Genomic DNA, 17820 nt, shown 5'->3' with positions numbered 1-17820 from the left:
TGAAAATGAAACCCTGACGCCATTATACACCATAAGTGCTAAACATGTCGCATGTCACTTCTTAGTACTGTAACTTTCCACAATGGGAGGGACAAATGGTTTAACAGAACTACACATTGACCACAGGTTATGACACGAAAAAACCCAGGAATAAATCATGGCTCTGTAGCATCAAAAGAAGGTTAAGAAACGAAAAAACAAACCAAAACAAAAACCTTTTGTTGCAGGAATGATTCAGTTTGTTTAAAATGTTACTGGCTTGGTTTACTTGTGCTATGCAAGCATGAGCACATATTCAGCCACAGGATGCTTCGTGTTGCACACAAACAAAGACAGTTTACAGAGTAATGAGGTCAGATATTTTGGAATAAAAAGGGCACAGTTTTAAAATGTGATGGCTAACCTTTAAGTCACAGCTTTCATGGACAGGTAGTGTACTGTGGTTTTATCAGAACCTTTTTTTGGAAACAGCTGCCTATATGGGGTGGATGAGAACAGACTCTATTTTAGCTGTAAAGCCACAATAACAAGCTAAAACAAGCTAAGATAAGAGATTTTAGTTGTTTGACTGAGTCAGGATTTGATAGCCTAGCATACAAAAAACTAAAAGCAGAAGGAAACATCCAACTTTCACCAAAAGCAGAAAAATACTTCCAAATTTATCTTAGTTTAGCAAACAATACACCCAAGAATTACTGGGCTTTTTTTCACAGTTACAAAAGCACCAGCGTCAAGGTGAAGACAGGACTGGATGTGCTGAATGTGGTCATCTGACCTATTTGCTATTGGAAAGTAAGCAGCTCCTATAACATGCAAGTTTACTGCTTTTTAAGGTTGTTTTTATGTTTCAATGTGTGTTTAAAACAAAAATAACCTACAAATTGAAAATAAGAAAGCTTTGAATGTTTTTAGCCCTGAATCTTTGCACTAATGTTCAACACATCCACAGATAAAGATATGGTTGCACACAGAGATAAAAAATAGTATTCTTTCACTGTTTCTGCCCTGATGAAGATCCTGTGTGGTCAGAACCGCTCTGCATTCTGCTAAGTAAAAACGTATGCCCCCACCCCCTAATAAAAATGTCAAAGTGTACTTTTAAACAGCCATTCTTCAAAAAAATTAGCTTTGACGTGTCAAAATGATGACTGACTGCAAATAAAATCAAAGAAAATGATTCTGGTATTGTTTTCTTCTAACATAAATGATATAATTATAGAAACCATAGAAAATTACAAGTGTTAATTATAAGCTACTCATATAATAACAGTAGGACTAAAGAGAAAGCTGTATAGTTTATGCTGCTGGACACATGACACATACTGACCTTGCAGCCACCATCCTTTGTGTTAACACAGATTCATCATCTGTGCAGGTAGTGACTACCTCTGCAAACATGCAGACATAAAGAGATTCATTCTGATCTCCTCTATTCTAAATTATATTTATTACAGTAACAGAATGATGTGCAAATGTGCAAGATTTAGCTTTCATGATGTTTATGTTAGAACATATTTGTTCCTCTCTGGACTAGTTTTGATAGAGGCACATTTGCTTCACAAATGTTATCTTTAGCCAACAAAGACCTTAATTACAGCACAAACACAACATGTAGCGTTCCCCACACAACAGACAGACCTCTTTGGAAGATGAGACGAGGAAAATGTGAAAACAAATAACCACATTCACAGTTAAAATGTCCTATGATGCAGATGTCCTTTAGTTTATCTCTTATGTGCCTCTGTATGGTTGCAATTTCCTCTTAGCCCATCATGCTCTGCTTACCATGCCAATTTGGTCATGGCTCCAGATTGCACATGCATACTCCACATGCATACTTAGAATTTAACTCAATGTACTATATATAATTTATGGCTCTTTTAAAAATTTCATGGAGCATAGTGTTGAGAGAACTTGTGTTCAGGAGACATACGAAGGTCCCAAAATGAAAGAAACATGTACAAATTGCACATATAGGAAAAGGGACCATGGGGCAAATACTAAGCACCCACATTAAACCATTTTAAGTAACTTTAAATTCAGTGACACAAACTCTGGTTTCCCCTTTATCTGTCATAAATATTACATATATAGACTACAACAACCTAGATTTGTTTGCTATCAAGCACAGGATCTTTGAGGAGATTTCTACATGTGCTCTGCAGGAAAAAATAATGATGTCAAAAAATAAAAGGATTCTTTCTAAATGTACATGCGCTCTGAGAATCACATTAAGACAGCGGCAGCATTAAACATTTAGACAATTTCTTTCCATTACTTGTCTGCTCTTGACTCCACTGCAACTGTCACTCCTCTTACTCCCGTGTTGCTCCACATGTGGAGTCAAGAATTTTTCAGAACAATATTTCATGTTCAGAAATGTAGTGACAACTTGCACAATATATAATTAGAATCAAAATAACAATTTATTTGGTTAAAATAGAACATTTTGGTCCATCTACACAGATGAGTCTTTACTACATAACATTCTGTAGGATAAATGTATTTCTGTAAGTGATCCATAGGTGTGCACCTTGAAATTACATTTATATACAACTAAGGGACTATATAAAAATTAGGAGCTGAATCGTGTATGTTATTTCATTTAAAAAAGGCCATGCAGCCATATTGACCTTGACCTTGTTGGCAGTCGGAAGTGTCCTTTCAACAGTTTTGCAGACGGCTCTTTTACAATCATGGTCTATGGGGAAAGACCTTCAGAGCGGCTGAGGTATTTTTTGCTGCAATATCGCGAGTTACCGATGGGAAGGCTGAGAGGTGGAGCCCTATACATTCAGGGTCAAAGTGCTGAGCGACACCATTTTTGATGTTTGGAACATCCATGAGGAAAAAGTGTGTCCCTGAAGATTGATTAGGTAACAAGATTAGAGCTTAGTAGCAACTACGCCTTACAGCTTCCTCTCAGTAAATGGTATCTAAAATTATCTCTAGTACAAACTCTAAATTTTCACACACTTTTGCAAAGTGCTGCCATAAAATGGTAAATTTCTGCTGCGGCTCCTGAATGAGACTCTCTGGTTGAACTGCTCTCATGACTCTACCTTATCTACAACAACTTATATTGTGATAACCTAAGATAGCACTGTATATCTAGGATTGCTTTTACCACTGATTATTTTCAGAATTTCACACAAAAAGGTTGCTGACTTTTCTATCCCTCCTTTTTGATTTATTACTGTTTTTGATATTTCCTTCTTCTGAGCATTATCTGCTATTGAAGCATATTCACTATATTGTTATTATATGATATTGCTTTATGAAGTAGTGGTGGTAAAGTTTGGTTGAAACCCTGTTGTATAAAACATTCATTTCATTTCAAATGTTTTAATAAAGTAAGTAATTTGAATAATAGAAAATCACTGTTGATGGGTCACCTTTGCAATAACGGTTCCTCTCACTCAGATTAAACCATTCGTTAACATCACTTTATTAATGAAGCCTTGAACACAGGTGCTAATAATAGCTGCACTAATCTCCCTTTAACCCCATTTTAGTTTGATCAAAGCAGATTATCAGTTTGATGTTTATATTGTAACAAATTTGATTGATTCTAAATTGTTTTAGTTAATTTGAGATTTTTTGATAAGTGTACCAACATAGTGACAATTGAATTCTTTCACAGTTAATCACCCCTCTACACTGCACCTGAACAACATGACTAAAAACTACATTCAAAGATGGGAGATCTTTAATTCCCCAGCCATCCATAGTCAGTCTTGCAAAAAACTGCAAAACTGGATTTTATGCAGAAATCTGAATGAAAAGAAGAATAGAAATCTCTGGACACTCAAAACGAACTATTTACTTTGAGAAGTTGCTGTCTGGTCAGATGCTGAATGTATAGCAGCAATTTCAAAAATGTGGAGAGTTTGTGGCTTGGACAAGACTTTGGATTGTACAGCTGAAACATGAAGCTAGTGTAGAGGAATTACAGCGCTAAATAAATAGCAGGTTTTTTGTTTTTGTATGCAGAACACACTTGGGAACAGTGATTTAAGGCTGCAATGGCCTTTGTCACTCTAGTCCAATGTGATCTCATGGGATGCCGTATAAATAGCCGCTTAAGGACATTTTGTGTTTTATGTTGCATGTTAGGCTTTTCATGTGCCATTTAACACCATTGGTTAGGTTTAGATATAAAAACAAGGATCATGGTTTGGGAAGGACCAAGGTTTGGATTAAAATATTCACTAAAAGCAACAGCTCGTTTGACAGCAGTGAAATGTTTGGTTAAAATATCCTGACGTGACGGTAAAATGCTTTAGCCACTTTTAGCTATCTAACTATCCACCCAACCAGCCTAATAAGCCAAAATCACTCTATAAAATAAAGTCACACTATACTGACATCCTCTGAAATATGTCAATTTCCCTGTCACTAAAACGCTTTTGATGAATTTACAATGTAAAAGGTGTGAAATGACACAGGAAAAGCAAAAAATGTGTAGTGATAACATGCAAAATGGCTTGGCATGTTATTCATACACCATTTGCATTTGGTGAGACCAGACTCGTCAATTAGTCAGACTGATTGACTAGTCTGGTCAATTAGTCTATTAAACTATTGCAAAAGAAGAGAGTACATACTGACAGAATTAAGAGAGCCCCATTCAAAACAGTGAAAAACAATATACACAACATGACGGAAATATGGTATTTCAGTTTATTTCATGTATTAATTTTAAGGAACGTTACTATTTACTCATTGCTCCACACAGAGTTGATGTTTACGTCTGGTGCTAAATCTGTTTCCATTGAACTTTGCTGCTTATTTTCCAATAAGACTGTCTTGAATTTTCTGCATTTTCATCCAGGTTTTTTTTCAATCACACAACGGAAATCCAAATAAAAACTGTTGAATGTAAACCTTCTCAGCTTTCATGAGAGTTTTTACAAGTCAACACTGTCCACTGCAGAGAAAAATTTAATTAAGGAAGACACTACAGCAATATATGAGTTGGGAAGCATTTTAACAGGTATGGCAGGCACTGTTGAATGAGTCATTGCTTTCATGCATACCAAATACATTAATGGCATGATTTGAAGAGCCATTGTTGGAACTGACATTAAACGTAATTCATGCATACAATGTGAGATCAAGCCATATAGTAGAGTAGGTCAATAACGTGACTGATTTTACCAATTTTGTACATCACAAACAACAGGTGACATTAAAAAGCCCCAACTGCCATTTAGTATATTGTCAGTATTTCCCAGACTGCTGGTAACAAAGATTTAACTAAAACAAAGACACAGCTGCAGGGCTCCAGTGTCCACTTAGAATTTGTTGCACCAAGGTGACAAAGCACAATGCCATTATATACATGAATACAAGTCACATGATGTAGTCACGTGACCCCAATTCCAATTTGTCACCTTGGTGCAATACATTTTAAGTGGACATTGGAGCCCTGCAGTGTGTGAGCTATTTCTTCATTTTTCACTTTCAGCACAGCACCTGTCATCTTTGGTTTGGATGTGCATACATACTCCTGTCTAACAAAGATTTGACTGCAATTTTTGGAGCTCAGCCACCAAACAGTTTTGTGTTAACCCTCTATTCAGCTCTCTAGTTGCAGTATAGAAATCCCAGAAACACTATTGTTGATGCCATTTACAATCAATTAAAATCTTCCAACGAATGGGTTTCATTTTCTATGATCTCAAACTCTCAAAGAACTCAATTCTCAATAATAGAAACCATAAATTATCAAACAAATGTTAGATGCCTACCATCCAGGACCGGTTCACCTCTAGAGTAGGAGACAATCAGGGAAAATCACTGCAGACCCCAGGAAGCCTGACCATGACCTGTTCCAACTTGCCTCTGGTATGCACTATACTGTACGCCAAAACTACCAGACACAGAAACAGTTTCTTTCCTTTCGCCATCACATTTGTGCACAGTTAACTCAGTCAATGTAACACTACCACTGCATGTACCAATTACCATTTATTTTATATTTAAATAGGCTACAAAATGTGAAATAGCACGTATACATATAATGAATTGTTGTATATTTGAACAGCATGTATATACTGTATGCAACCACCAACTTTGTGACCCATTTAATAGCACTCCTAGCACACCTTTGCACTATTTATATCCTGTTTACAGAAATGGGTCAGCCGGTACAAAGACATTGTAGGGTGTTGTCCAGCTGTTGGTTCTACATGTTTAAATCTGTTTTTTCACTCATTAACTTGCACATTATAGTGATAAATTTATGTTTAATCGTCTTTGTTCAGCTTGTTGTCCTTGTGTTTCTTTTCTAAGATTGTTGTGTGCATGTACATTTAAAGCCACCAGAAACCAGAGTCAAATCCCTTGTATGCGTTTACTTTAACCTGACTCACCAGATGGTTTGTTACACTGAACCATCTTAGAAGTCGTCCTTAAACTTCTTGGAAAAAGGGCAGGGACTTTCAAAAAACACTTGGCAGGTGATTGAACCATCTGTCTATCACCATCTATCCCCATCTTATGATGCAATACAGCTGGAGTTGCAAGATCACATGAGATTCTTATAGGATGCTGATTCGTCACACATAATTTGAAGCCTGACAGGATGGATTCTCGCCTGACATTGTGATGTTGTAAATTAAAGGTAAAACATACTTGGCTAATAAAGTGATTCTGATGTTAGAGCTACAGGAAAGAGAAATGCTGTCTTACCTTATGCCTGCACTTAAGCACCACTCCATATGCTCCTAGAGAGATAAACAGAGAGAAGGGCACAGAAGATCAATAAAAAGTGAGACTGAGACGTGCTTTTAAGTTTCAACATCTTAATTATGCTTTGGCCTCCCAAACCAAACCTTGGACAAACATGTTCATAGAAAAAACAAGTGCAAGTGCAGTAGGTGAGAACTTCCAGAGAAACAACAGCTAATAGGTGGAGCGGAGGCATACGCACTCTCCCACACACTCAACACAATCGTCTTTACCTTTGATAACTAATACACAACACACACACACACACACACACACACACACACACACACACACACACACACACACACACACACACACAGTGTCCATATAAAGCTGTTTTATGCATGCTTTTCAAGGCTTTTTGAAATTAAACGATTTCCTTGTTTCGCAGGCTGCTTTAACATTAGGTTAGGTAATTATTTTCCTCTTTGTTCTGTTATTGTATTTTAGTTAGTAGTTTTTTTGTGATCAAATTGTTAAATCATTGTTTTATTTGTTAGCAGTGGTCCCTTTAAGAGAGACAGGAAGTGGGTCACATGACGTTAGGTGTTGTCACAAGTCAATCAGGAAGTGGAGGCAGCTTGCCTGTTCCTATCTAAAGACATCTGCCTTATGAAGCATTGTTGGTATGTAATCTTATCATATGTCCTTTCATTCAATTATAGTGCATTATTTGTTGTTTTAAGAGTTGTTTGTGAATTTGAGGATAATATTATTTCTGTGGATGTTTTGTGCGTTTAAGGGCTACCTAGCTAATTCGCAAATTCATTTACAATTTATGCTATGTTTATAGGACAGTAAAGTAGTATGAGTGGCAACACATTTAAACTCAACAGGTTACTTTATTGATAGATAAAAGCAATAAATAGCCAATTCTAAGCATTTCCTTTTTGTCTCTCAGTTTCACCCTTTTCTAGTCAATAAACCTGTCAACAAATTGATCTCTGTCTCCAGAGTTTTGATGAACGGAAGGTGATTATCTTACTGCCACTTTAAGTTTACATGTTTCATTCAAATGAGTGAGGCAACAACAAACAAATATTCACATATAAGGGAAAACGACTCCCAAATGTGCCTCCTTGTTTTTACAAAAGCACCTCCCCTGTGCCAAGCATTGCTCGACAGTGTCAAAAAGTGAAATTTAACTTTGACCAGCTATGTGTGATACATTATATAACATATATACAAACAAGTACACAAATACATAGCCCTGTTTATGCCAATCAGTGCAATATAGACATTATAGCTAGGCAGTGACATGTATTATTCCTAAAGCTATGTGAAGATCAGCAACATTGTGTTTGATGGACAGACGAGTGGAGTGAAGAATGAGTGAAACTTAAAAATTGAAATCCTGAGGACTGGATTCATACAATCAATCACTTAATAGTTCTCATCTCACAACTGGCTCAAGGACATCATGTTTAACTTTCTGTATATGAAAAGATATTGGAGGGTAGCTATATTTAACGTTCAGGCTTTTAGAGGTAAAAATGTTTCTACAATTCTCTACATTTATAATAGTGCCGAGCACTTCCCAAGGCTTGCATGAACATGAAAGCTACAAGATGCTTACATAAAACTTAAAGCTGTTATAACAAAACTGTTCATATTAACAATGGATCAAATGACTACTCATCAAATGAAAAGTGTTGCTTGTGGTGACAGACCCATGGAGAATTATAACCCCACTCTACAGTTTCCCTCAGCTCTTCAGAGAGTTTTAGTATCTGTTAAGTAATTGTTATGGTTTTTACGGCCCTGTTTTGGTTTACTCTCACCACTCTCTTCAGCTTCATTTTCAGCCGCAGCAGGCAGGTATTCTCATCAAAAAGCTCTAAAAGCCAACTGTGCACTATCTGCCCAGTACCAAATGGCAAAGAGACAAAGTTAGCCATTAGACGATAAACAAAGTGGAGCATTTAAAGCTCAAGAACAAGACATTTCCCTGAGGTGTTATTGAAGATCAGCAAAGAATTAAAGTGACTATTGAACTTACATTGTTGTCCTCTTTTTGCCGGATAAATAAATATAAGCAACTGATAACCTAAAAAGTAACAATATGTTGTATTCACAGGTGGTCTGCTGCCCCCATCTGGCCAAAAATTGATTAATGCAGATTAGAGGAAATGTGTCACCTACGACTCTCAGGGAGCATTTCGGCATTTCGGCGAGTAATTCTGTTGTATGCACCGCTAACACTCGGCTGAAACTGATGATTACACTTTGTAGAAACCTGATTATACAGTCGAAGTTTAAACCAGGGCTTTTCTTAAATTCTGGGTTAATTTTGAAATAATGAAGCAACTTGTTTTGTTGTTTTGAATCTGTTTTGTTTGAAGATGTTTTGTTCCTAATTGCAGCAACAAAACGTTCTGAATTTGGTACAGCTCTGATTTGCACTTCTGGCTTCTCTCCTCAGTAGCAGCGCTGGCTGAGGTTCAGGGATATTGCAATATTTAGAAGCATGCACTAAACAGATTGAAACGATTTCTCAGGAGCAATGTTGAAATGATTCAAACTGATAACCATCACACAAACCTTTTAAGTTATCCAGAGTGTTTATGTATCCAAAAACATTTAGTATATTATTTAACGAAAACTTTCACATGAGATTTCATAGGGGTAAAAATAACAAATTATTTAACAAGATGTACAAATATATAAAAGCTGAAGATTACGCTTAATAGAAATTTGAAGGGTAGAGCAGGTTGTCCACTAATCAGAAGTGGTTTGATCCCTGACTTCTCCAGTCCGCATGTCAAAGTGACCTTGGGCAGGATACTGAACCCCAAATTGCTTCTGATGGCTACGCTGTGTCTGTAAATGGGTGAGCAGAAGCATTGTGGGGCACTGCATATAGGAAGTACTGTATTGCTCCTGATGAGCAGGTCGGCACCTTCCACTGTAGCCTCTCTGGTGAATGTTGGACTGTATTGTAAAGCACTTTGAGTGGTTGATGAGATTAGAGATGTGCTATATAAATGCGGTCCATTTAGAAGTAAGTAAAAAACAGTAGCAGCTCCAGTAGTTTTCAAACTTTGATCATTTAACTGCAGTTGTTTTGGCGTCTAACTTTTTGATTAATGTACAATGACAAGCACTGATGTAGATCACGGTTAGTGAGGATTATGAACAGTACAATAAACACTTGGTTACTCTGTCTTCTCACATTAGAGTGAAGCCAGGGATGCATGTCAGTACAGCTACAAATGATGCTGCAGACTCAATGAAATAATGGCTGCATGGTTGGATATGTGAGGGATCCGTGTTTTTTTTTTTGGAACGTTTGCAACCAGACTTAAAATTTGATCCTCATTTATTTCATTTTCTGACCAGCCATCAATTTTGTCACTGATCCCATGAGGCAAGAGCTGGCCAGCCTCTTATTCGTCTTCAGATCTCACAAACACACAAAGGAATTCAGTATTTTAGATATTTAGGGGTAAAGTTTCGTTGTGAAAGGAAAGGAAACCAAAATTCTTTCACTTAAAACCAGTCTTCAAAGTCTTCAAAAATGATGTAAGTGAAGTTGAAACAAACATCTCGTTGCTACCTATTGAAAATGTTGTATCTACCTGTAGTTACTTTTCAAATCTACTGAAGGGTCTACCTTCAACTAGTCTGATTGACTTCCTAAATAACCAGTAACACCCATATCGACAGGATACGTTTTCTAAAATGTCCCCTGTGGTGTGGTTAAGGTTTGGACTTCAACATATTACTGGAGTTCTTGTAGACCACTAACTGAAAATCCTTTACCGTTACATGGGGCATTTTAGTGTTGTTAAACAGAACATTTTTAATTGGACCCTTTGAGCATCAAGACGGGCATTTTTAGTACCATTAAATGGGGCACTTTTCTCACATTTAACTGTTCTAACCCAAACCATGATCTTTCCCTAACTCTAACTGAGTGTTTTTTGTGCCTAAGCCTAACCATGTTAACCCAAACCATGGGAAGGATTAGCGTATCAACTGCAAGCAAAAACGTCCCTCCATTTTAAAACAATTTGACTATGGTCATGTGACCATGTGCAATACTAAAATGCATGTATTAATAAACCAACAATAAACAGACACAGAGGTATCCATACCAAAAGCACATTCCTATTTTTTAACAGTGACTTCCAACGTTTTTGGAAAGCACCAATACAGGCAGTATACGCTCCTATGGGTCATTCTGGAATGCATGGTACAATTGACCAATGTGGTACATTAATTAGGAGAATGGGACATAAACATGGCTCATTTCAAGCATTTACCATGCATTTTGAAATAAAAACCAGTATTCAAATGATAACTACTACCAGTTAGAGCCAATAAAACTCAAAACTTCCTGCAAATAAAATTCTACCAAAGGTGTTCATACATATGAAGTGTTGAGTTACATTGATGGCTTAACTGCACTTGCAGAAAGGCAAAATGGGAGCAGCTGGATATAACTTGTGAATACAATCAATTTCTGCAAGAAAGGAGAGAGTGGCAAAGATATTGATGGAAGCAGTGCTGGAATTAGGAAATGTACATTATCAAGACAACAGGTAAACATCAAGTATATTTTTAGTTTGCATCCTGAAGACTAAAACAGCAGCAGATCAGGTAACAGGGACACTTCTTAATAAAATATGATAACTTATAAAACAGGGCTAATTAGGAATATGAGCTTGGTTGGAGCCTTCAGTTTACATAAATAAAGACACACCTATGATTCTTCCTGATGTAAAGTATTTATTATTATGATTGATGGTTTTAATGGTTATAATGAAACCTATTCAAAATTTGGTTGCAAAATGTATAGAAATAATTATGGCTGTTCTCCATAATTATTATTAAAGATCATAACATAGTGTGGTTGTTATCTATAACAATAGTGTCAAACCTAAAGAAAACACCTTTTCTACTCTCTGAAGCATTAATGAAGGATGAATCGTCAATTTATTCATTACTTATTAGATATACTGTAGATGCATGTGGTTTAAAATTTGGTATAGACCCACTCTATACAATATGGATAGTACGTAAGAGTTAAAGATTTAATTCTGGCAACAGTGATGTACAGGTGAACAATATAAACTGCACCTTAGGCTGCTCTAACACCCAAATTCCCATGAAAAATATAAAAGGACATGACCTCTGTGTCCTCAGTGGCCCCAATAACCAGAATCAGAGTTGTAGGTTAACAACAGAACTTGAAATCCACACAATCTTAAAACATGCAATCAAATCTTCTGTGTAAAACCACCCACCTTCTCCCACAATGCCAAGGACTTCAAACTTATTCATCACATCACCGAGGGTGGGGGCTCCTCCAGCAGGTGAAACAAGCTGCTCTGGTTTTAGAAGGGAGGCTCCTGCTTAGACCGACAGTGGACGAAGTGAACTGTAGAGTCCGGGAGAAATGTGGCAAGCGTCTGACCACACCCCATCTTCCCTCCTCTTCGACTTCACTTTCTCTCTTCCTCACGCGACAACCACTCTTCAAGCCTTTACGCTTCTGAATGTCAGCTTCTTTTATTTATGGCTCTGAGTCAAGTTGTTTCAGTTGACTCCCTTTTTATTCCATTTCTTCAGGTTGTCCGTTTTGTACTCTTATCCAAACATCCACAAAGTCGTACCTAGAAGACCAGATAATAAAAGACATAAGCAAGGTGTTAAAATATGCTGTTGAACAGTCTCTTCAAGATCCAACTTCCCATGATGCCTTGCACAATCAATAGCATACTGGTAGTACTCCTGACACAGATGGTGGCTAACTAGGACATGTAGATGTACAGAAAGGCAGCATTTCCTTGAGGACACATTTAAATCATGGATGACTTGCATGACTTCCACAGGCTCATCCTACCCCATCTACTCCCATCTCATCAGCCTCACAGTCAATGTGAAGCTGAGGATGCTACAAGGATGACAATCTACACTGAGTGGCAGCACTATTAAGTCATGCTTGGTAGTATTTAGACACATCAGCAGCGTGGCTCGAGGGATCCCTGTCGGTCAGTCAGTCCATCAGTACAGCATTTTGGTCCAGACTGAAATATCTAACCAAATATTAGAAGGATTGACATGAAATTTTGTACAGACATTCATGCTCCCTGGAGGATAAATTATTCTGATTTTGATGATCCTCTGACTTTACATCTACTGACACATGCAGGTAAACTTACCAAGCAAAACATATGATTCCCATTCATTTTGGTAAAGACGTACATGATTCCCTGATGACAAATCTGACTAACATTTGTGGGTTTGAGTGAAATACCTCAATTTTTGTGCTAAATAGCACATTTTAGCAGGCTACCACTCTGAGATGATTAACATGGTAAACAGCAGCATCTTAGCATCAGCAATGTGAACATGTCATGCTTGGATTAACATCTAGCTCAAAGCCTAAATACAGCCTCACAGTGCCACTTGCATGGTTGCAGTCTGAGTCTCTGCATTTTTAATTGTATTCAGTGTGCAATTAACTGCAGCTCTCTGTTGCTGTCATACACAAAATGGTAAGCTGAATGTAAAAAAACATGCTTGTCACAATACTAATTGTTCCTATGTGCTGAAATTGTTTACGTGCACTCCTCTTTTCCCCTTCAGTTTCAACATCATTACATGCCTGTGCTGAACCATTTTGTTGTTTTGGACAGAAAAAGAGCTCAGAATAATTATTTCCAAAGGCTCACAGCTTCTCCTGTCACACATCCAAAAGTTGACCACGACTATTAAATGCCTCTTTTGTAATGTGAATCCTGCTGGATGGAACTGTTTCAGCTTCTTGCAGTGTCAGTCCAACTTCATTTGTATAACACTTGATTTATTCAGCAGTGCAAACACACTTTAATGTTGATTTGGCTCATGTGCCTGTGTGGGCGTTTTCCTATGCAGTGTACACTCCACACAGCTAAGTCTTTCCTGGGGAAGTGATAAGGTGGATGTTGAGGCCATCCATGGCTAGTCATTTAAGGATATGGGGCTGCCACTGGGGAGTGATTATATATCCATACTATCACGTATTAATAGGCAAACATACCCTAAAAGCCTTCAACTAGAGCAGCTTGAGATACATTATTTTCTGTGCTGAAGGAAAATGTTCCTAAAATGGACATAGATTAGCTGCTTCTTCTCCTCACACCCATGAGGCAAACAGCTGGTTAATGGAAATAAGGTGGAAAAATCACTGTGAAAGTCCTGAAAATATTGATAGGATAGACTGACATCTTGCAACAAGCGCCTGTTGGCATTTGCTTGAAGAGAACCATGAGAATGAGTTTGGGAGTGTGAATTTAATAGCCAGGTGCGTGCATCCACGTGCACGTGAACATGTGCACGCGTTTTTGTGTGTGTGAGAGAGGTGAGAGACAGAAGAGAGAGAGAGAGAGAGAGAGAGAGAGAGAGGGAGAGAGAGAGAGACAGAGAACGAGAGAGAGAGAGAGAGAGAAAAATACTGCTCTCTGCACCGAAACTGCGTCTCTCTCATCGCTGCGTTGCGGAGCGCACCACCATTCCATCGCTGTCCACGCGTTTCTCAGCCTACACAGCAACCAGTGCATACATTATAACCTGGTCCACGGACCATGTTCACGACAGTGTTGCACAACTCGATCCACAAATAGCGTTTACCCATAATTAAACAGATGATTTTTACGCACACAAAAAACATAAAAGGTAGAAAATTACCCATCACAGCCAATTCACCATGAAACCAATGAACCGCCTTTTTTTTACCTGCAGATGTGATGTGTCGCCAGTGTGAGGTGAGAAAGCTCAGTCTGTGAAGCACAGAGCATCATGCCCATGAAAATGATGATGTGGGAAGACAGGGAACATCATGTGGAGCGACAGAGGGGGGGTGGGGGGGGACACCGGGCCTATGCGTCGTGACACGATAATAAAATCCTACTCACTCAGTTTCTGGATGGAGATGAGACCGAATCCGCAGGCATAATGCCGATGACTGGGTATCCATGTACCGTCAACAGTTCTTCAGAGGCTCCGTGTTCGTAGCCTCAGCATCAGCTGGTTATAGCAGCAAAATCGTCATTCCTTTGAGCGACGCTGCGGACAGCCAATAGAAACACGGACGTCTGCGCGTTCCAGCACTGGTTTAACATCCAGTATGAGCTGTGATAAAATAAAACTTTGGGGTGGAAATAAAAATCTAGCACATCGTTTGTTTAAGTGTAAAAATGCCTGATATTAACTACTGTCCAATAACACACAGATTTGACTCTGACAGCTGTGGATAAGGCTGTTGCAACCCCCCGTTTTAGTCAAATCCATGTTGTGTGACTGATTAAAAATCTTCTTGCAGCTTGTCTCCACTCTCCTCCACCTACACCTCCCTTTCATGACTGCACTAATTGGCGAAATCAGCGTGAATTCACTGGATTCACACACACACTGGGTCGGCCTGTTTCATAATGAGCAGGTGTTATAAATATTTTGTGCATTAAATGGGTTGTAGCTCTACTGGCAGCTGTGCAAAACACAACTATCCTACAAAGGCCATGTGCTCTGTGTTTGACCTCCACACCATGCTGTTGACTCTTTACTGATAAAACTTCATCAGAAAGCTGTGAGCACTCAGCATAATATTATATTCATGTTTTAATCAGATGTGATTAAAAGCTGCTGTATGCACTGATGCAGTCATGAGATGATTTTTTCTGCTCTCTGGGTCAATGATGGGAAAAAAGTCATGCAGTGAAAAATGTATTCAGCTATAAAGTTACTGGAGTATTACCAGTAAACCAAATACTTTCAAGGTAGTACTTAAAATGAAAGCAGACTACTTATGCAAAATGACCCTTTTCATAATGTTGTCCTAAGAACTAATATACAGTATATATAGACCCTTTATGTTGCCTTTTGTCTAGTCTGCACCATAATTAATTAGATGATATATTGTGTATTTAAAATATAAATCTATAAATCCCACTGAATGCAGTGAAGAAGTATGAAGCATAACAAAATAGAAATACTCATCAATTAAAATATAATTGTGTGTTTTTGTCTGTTCAACAGTCAGTGGTGGATGATTATTTCTGAAGTGAAAGTGTTTATGTAAAAAAAAACTTCTGTTAAAAGTTTAAAGTGATGTATTAAAAAATAACTGTTACAATTTGTATTATCTGCAAAATCACTTGTAAAAATAAATGTTATACAGAATGTAACTTTTCAGAATTGTATTAAATGAGATCTAATTACTGAACACAAAAGAAGCAAATTAGGTGGAACTAATATAAGCATTCTATATAATTTTGGAAACTTTAATTTATAAATACCTCAAAATTTATAAGATGATAATTTATTGTGTATCTTATCGGCTATCTGTATCAGTCAGTATAAAGTATAGACTTTAGACTTTATTGTCCCTAAGGACAAATTCCTTTCCACAGTACTGTACATATCAGACTACAACAATAGCAACATACATTTTTAAGTACATGAAGTATAAAATATAAAGTGTAAAGCAGCATGAAATTAAAATATTCAAGTTAAAGTACAAGTACTTCAAATCAGTGGTAAAGTACAGTGCTACTGACTTGTATTGTCAGATATGCAGTCACATTTTACATTTAGCTTGACTGCGTTCAATGGTTCGGAGCTGTACTCATAAAATGTGAAACATTTTGTCACACTCCTCACCAAATGAAAACTTTCTCACCTAGATTTAAAGACATATTTGTCTTCAAATCTAAGTGAAAAAGTTTAATAAAAAAAATAAAAACAAGATTTGGGAGAATTTAAATGAATTATGATTTGGATGTGAAACTAGATGCTGGAAAACCAGTTCCATTTGAAAGAGGTCTTTAGTGAGGAACCAATGAAGGTCCAACTCAACTGTCACAGTATATAGTACATGGTAGTTAGCTACAAAGATTATGAAATATTATGTGACACATTGGTAAAGCAGACATACTTAATACTACTTAGTACTTAAGAGCAATTTGCTGATAAGGTCTACATGTATACTAACATTTGAATATAGTACTTTTGTAATTAACAGTGGTTAGGAGTGTGGTGTTACTTTATCTATCAATCAATCAATCAATCAATCAATCAATCAACTAATCAATCAATCAATCAATCAACCAACTAACCAATAAATCAATCAATCAATCAATTAATCAATCAACCAACTAACTAACCAATAAATCAATCAATACATCAATCAATAAATCAATCAACAAATCAATCAATAAATCAATCACTCAACCAACTAACCAATAAATCAATCAATCAATCAATCAATCGCAATTAATTGAACTGGTTTATTACAACTATTCAATTTTACCACCATATTTAACAAGGACTACTGACTGGGGTCCCTGGAGAATAAACTACTGTAATAAACAACATACCAGCAAAATGTGAACTTATTTCTTCTCAAAAACATTATTAGTTATGTAATTAATGTCACCTAAAATAAAACTGATTATTGTTATTTTAGAAAAGGTCATTTGTATATTGTGGAAAAGGAAAATATTTTTCTTTAATAATAAAAATGGGCTTTTATCCAAAAGTACAATCTTTACACAAAGCCTTCAAACTGACTGAGTGCCTCTTCCCTCTGTGATAGTGTGTGATATTTTAAATCGGGAGCCATGGCGAACATCAACTCAATAAATAGCTCCATCTTTTACAACTGCAGGCGGAGTTGGGTGTTTATGGGATCCTCCAGGACCCCAATACATTGGTGTTTTTAAAACAGCACTAATTAAAAAAAGAAAGAGTGAACAATGATTTGAAATCATTAGGATCAGATTGATTGGCATGAAAAATAGGAATAATAGGATAAAACACCTGTGAGACAGCCTGTGGGGTCTGCAGGATTAAAGTTATCCCACTTATGGGATTTAGAAATTGTCTGTCATTATTATTATCTAGTGTATATAAATATGTATTTTTCATTTTCATACATTTCCCGTCCAGACCTAGCAGGTAGATCAGCTCTGTCTTCTTCTCCTGCGTGAAAAACAGGAAATTGCACCCACCAAAAAAACCCAACATGTTTTCGTTTCCACATGGCATGTAGTTCATTATCCAACCCCAACACGTTACAATATCCGTGTTTATAAAACGACA

Source organism: Scomber japonicus, chromosome 1, assembly GCF_027409825.1.
Source record: "Scomber japonicus isolate fScoJap1 chromosome 1, fScoJap1.pri, whole genome shotgun sequence".
NCBI classification, from domain to species: domain Eukaryota; kingdom Metazoa; phylum Chordata; class Actinopteri; order Scombriformes; family Scombridae; genus Scomber; species Scomber japonicus.
The sequence above is the reverse complement of the archived record's forward strand: the minus strand, read 5'-3'. Positions refer to the sequence as shown.